This window comes from Misgurnus anguillicaudatus, chromosome 15 (genome assembly GCF_027580225.2).
Source record: "Misgurnus anguillicaudatus chromosome 15, ASM2758022v2, whole genome shotgun sequence".
Taxonomy (NCBI): domain Eukaryota; kingdom Metazoa; phylum Chordata; class Actinopteri; order Cypriniformes; family Cobitidae; genus Misgurnus; species Misgurnus anguillicaudatus.
The window spans coordinates 28,106,350-28,110,433 of NC_073351.2; the positions used below are offsets into that span (position 1 = coordinate 28,106,350).

Consider the following 4,084-nt stretch of genomic DNA (forward strand, 5'->3'; position numbering starts at 1 on the left):
TTAAAGGTGATGTATGCATGTGTCTTTCAATGATGACATTCAAATTATGGTTATTTACTGTTTAAACATTATGAAAATTGAAGCTATGTGTGTTTTTATTGTACTTTATATCGTTCATAACAGGTAAACTTTATACCGTAAGCTTCATTCTCTTTATAGCAGGTACGCTTCATGCTGTTTTAAATGATAGGGGACTCTGCTTTAACAATGATTTCGGATAATAATTTGTTAAAGTGTTAAAAAGCATATACATGTATATTGTACATTAAGTTTATTAAACTAATTATCATAAGAATGTGGTAATACATGTGTTTAGTTTTTTTTTTATTGATATTTCAGAGTTTTTGTATGTGAGGTAATCTTGCTGGGAGTGAAGGCAGTGCGTATGACCGCTTGATATGAGAGACACTTCCTGTTTTTAAAGGTGATGTATGCATATTACTTTCAATGCTTACATTAAAATAATAGTTATTTACTGTTTAAACATTTTGAAATTTTGTGTGTTCTTATTGTAATTTTTTATTTTATAACAGGTAAACTTTATACTGTAAGCTCCATTCCCTTTATAACAGGTAAGCTTCATTCTTTTTTAAATGATATATTTAGAGGACTCTGCTTTAAGACTTAGGATAATAATTTGTTAAAGTGTTAAAAAGCTAATACATGTATATTGTACATTAAGTTTATTAAACTTAATTATGAAAATAATGTGGTACAACATGTGTTTAGATTTTTTAATTGAAATTTCAGAGTTTTCGTGAGGTAATCTTTCTTATGCTGGGAGTGAAGGCAGTGCGTATGATCACTTGATATGAGAGACACATCCTGTTTATAAAGGTGATGTATGCATGTTTCTTTCAATGGTGGCATTAAAAAATAGTTATTTACTGTTTAAACATTTTGGAGTTTGTGTGTGTGATCTTGTGGCACATTTACATGTAATAGCAGAATTACTTATTATTGCTGTCTATCTGTTGTAGGTGGATCATGAGTGAAGCTCTGAGCGTCGGCCATTGACTTGATAACAGTGGTTTATGTTTATTCAATTTATGAATAAATCTCTCGCCAACCATTCACCTATTTACTGACAAAACAGGTAGCTTGAGCAGAATCATATTAAAACTTCTGTCAAATCATGTTTTACATACAGTATGTAAGCAAACTTCAGGCTAATATTAACTTGTTTTGTCTCTATGTCTTATCCTTTTTCCCATGTCCAATAGATCCAAATCTTGTACAGCCTGATGCTCATCCTTCTATGATGATGACCACTGCAAGGTGATGGGAATCTGTGGTTCTCACAGCCTGCGTCTCAAGATCAACATGACAACAGCAGTCATCTCTTATCTTACTCTTATCTGACTAAATGTTCAACCTCATTGTCACAAAACAAAGAATATTGGATGGAGTATGTACTGTACAATGATCCAGCAAACAAAATAATTTGGACTTTTTTGGCGAGATTCTACAAATATTGACACAATCCTATTGACTTTTATATTTACAGTTAGTAATGTATTATTAACATCCCATTATTCTGTATTCTTTGCCATTTATCTGTTTGTGCTAAAGTGTTTACATCTGAATGTAATGTCATACTATGTTAATATTCAGTATTTATTATAATTTGCATGTTTTGATGTTGCATTTGTCATGATTTTATTGATTTCATGTAATTGTTGTCTATTTAGAATGATTGTCTTTGCCAAATTTTATTGTTCATTTATTTAATTTTGGAGCTGTCATTTAACATCCATATCTTATTTGTGTAATGATTTGTTTTATTTGCATAATAATTCATATATTTATTTTGATTGTGATTTTATTGCACATATTTGTTATTGTATGATATCTCATGTAATGAAAAAGTGAAAATTAAAGTATAGTCTTGCAGTTCTGTTTTTAAACTGTTAAACCTTATTAAATGCTATAAATAAAAAACAAAACAAAAATATTCCTCCTGATTCTGAATAAATGAAAGGGTTCTTTATAGCACCACTGTGGTTCTATGTAGCACCTTTCAAGGCAAGGTTCTATATAAAACCATCTAAAAAAGGGTTCTATATAGTACCAAAGAGGGTGCTGCTATTGTTACGAGCTGAAGAACCCTTATTTGGTACTATATAGAACCATTTTTCTTAAGAGTGTACATATTATCAGTGTTGTATAAAGATCTGACATAATGAACTGTATTGTTTTTATTACCTTAAAATTAGCCTTTTTTATCGACATACATCTCGAGTCCCCTTACATGGAAGTCGCCGTCATGTTTCTACAGTAGCCCAAAATGGACAAACTTCTATACAACTGTCCCTAATTGTCTGAGATGACATGTTTGTCCTGTAGTGGCTACCATATGCGTTTTGAAATTTTAACACTAGATGCCACTAAAATTTACACACACCACCTTTAAAGTGGACATTTCATGAAAATCTGACTTTTTCCATGTATAAGTGCTATAGTTGTGTCCCCAGTGCTTCTATCAACCTCGTGAAAAAGATCAACCCAGTAACTTAGTTTTTGTAAACCATTCTCTGCATGTGAAGAAATAGGATTTTTGGTTCCCCTTGTGATGTCAGAAAGGGATAATACCGCCCCTTAATCTGCACTATCCAAGCACAGCACTGCAATTTAGTGCAGAGTTCAGCTCATTTGCATTTGGACGGTTCAGGTTCAGGTCTCTCTCTAACAACTAGATTACAGTTTTATGACTGCTATAAATCATATGATGCTTTGTGTGTGCGCTTAATGGAATCCCAAAAGTCTAAGCTTTCAAACGATGTGTCGCATGACTGTATATTTTGAAGATTTAATGCTTCAAAGTTACAATGACGTTCATGCAGCCTCACGTGCAAGGGAGGGGGTGTGTTCCTTATCAGGTTAAGTGCTATAATTGGGTTCCCAGTGCTTCTATCAACCTAGAAAATGCAAAAAAGATCAACCCAGTAAATTATAGTTTTGGTAAATCATTCTCTGCAAGCATGTGAAAAAAAAAGGTCATTGAAATTTGTCCCTCCTTATGATGTCATAAGCAGATCTTATTATAATAATACCGCCCCTTAATCGGCACTATCCAACCATGACACAGCCATTTAGGGTGTTTTCACATATACACTGTTTAGGTCGGCCCAAATGACGTGTCGCTCCGAGTACGGTGCGTTTGGGTCAGTGTGAACACAACAGCCACACTCGGGTGCCCACTAAACGGCCGCTCCGAGACCGCTCTAAACAGGTGGTCTCGGAGCGGCTGTCGCCGAACTCTGGTGCGACCCACCTGTGGTGTGAACACTGCCGGACCTCATGCCGAACCAAATACAGGAAGTTCTCCACATGTTTGAGCCACTGGGCTTCCGTTGTGACGTGAGCCGGGTGTTATATTGTGGGTTAACAACAAACAAGCCAATCCTGGTCCGTTGCATAGAGATTCGCTGTCTCCTTTACGTTTGAGCTGATGATTTTATAAATGCATAGCTGTCCTCCACACACAAATAGTGACATTAAGGCTTTTTGGCAAACGGCTCCGTGAGAAAGGCTTTAATAGAACAGCTGCGCAATTTCGTGTTAAAGCAAAGAAACTTTGCAAAGACGTGCATCGTTTATCTCCACATCTTGATAGCTGCGCTCTCCCTGTCAGGCTGGTTGTCGTGGGAACGTGGGGGTGGTCATGAGACGGTAAGAGCTGTCAGAGACCAATGACAGCGCTGACCGTCGTCACATGGTGTAAGGTGCGGCATTTCGAGTAAAGCAAAAAATATATATGTGAACACGGACCGCACTAACTGAAAAATGATACAATGTATTTTGGTGCGCTCCGAAGCCGCACCACGGTGCGCACCAACATATGTGAAAACAACCTTAGTCCAGAGAGAAAGAGAGAGAGAAAATAATTCACAACGCAATTTAAGTTTCAGTTGCAACAAACCACTATCATTGCGATCAGTGTTTGAATTTCAACAACTGATTTGCATTTTAAAGGACACACCCAAAACGCCACATTTTTGCTCACACCTACAAAGTGTGAATTGTAACATGTTATATAATAAATTATCTATGTGGTATTTTGAGCTAAAACTTCACATGTATA

General features: G+C 35.8%; 1 long non-coding RNA gene across 1 annotated transcript; it reads left to right on the forward strand.

Annotated features, from left to right (window-relative positions):
- The first annotated feature begins 264 nt into the window (after positions 1-264).
- Positions 265-1,716, forward strand: LOC129450602 (uncharacterized). The gene is made up of 4 exons (XR_012357821.1): positions 265-424; positions 534-572; positions 751-1,096; positions 1,224-1,716. It is a non-coding gene; the product is annotated as an uncharacterized lncRNA (long non-coding RNA).
- The last annotated feature ends 2,368 nt before the right edge of the window (positions 1,717-4,084 follow it).